The 390-nt window shown below is 68.5% G+C and overlaps 1 protein-coding gene across 1 annotated transcript in view; it reads left to right on the plus strand.

Annotated features, from left to right (window-relative positions):
• PCSK9 (proprotein convertase subtilisin/kexin type 9) overlaps nucleotides 1–390 on the plus strand; it is a gene marked incomplete at its 5' end in the record, with an annotated part of 5,134 nt that overhangs the window by 4,067 nt on the left and 677 nt on the right. The window lies entirely within an intron of this gene.

Genomic DNA, 390 nt, shown 5'->3' on the forward strand with positions numbered 1-390 from the left:
GCTGGGGGTAAAAGGGTGGGTGTGAGTGCTGGGGTGGCAGGGAAGGGGGACACTTGGAGTGTGCGTGGAGGCAGGGAAGGTGCAGGGCTCAGTGGGGAAGTCCCTTAGTGTCCGTGTGTGCACTGGGATGCTGTCACGGCTGTCCCATGCCTACAGCCCCGCTCCCCTTGGCAGGGTGCAGTTTCCACTCCCCCGGCGTGGCACTGGGTGCCGGCGGCAGACCTATCCCAAGGTCGGGGAGCGGGCCCAGCCCCTGTGCCAGTCACGGCTGTCCCATGCCTACAGCCCCGCTCCCCTTGGCAGGGTGCAGTTTCCACTCCCCCGGCGTGGCACTGGGTGCCGGCGGCAGACCTATCCCAAGGTCGGGGAGCGGGCCCAGCCCCTGTGCCA

This window comes from Buceros rhinoceros, unplaced genomic scaffold (genome assembly GCF_000710305.1).
Source record: "Buceros rhinoceros silvestris isolate BGI_N320 unplaced genomic scaffold, ASM71030v1 scaffold17482, whole genome shotgun sequence".
Classification (NCBI taxonomy): Eukaryota; Metazoa; Chordata; class Aves; order Bucerotiformes; family Bucerotidae; genus Buceros; species Buceros rhinoceros.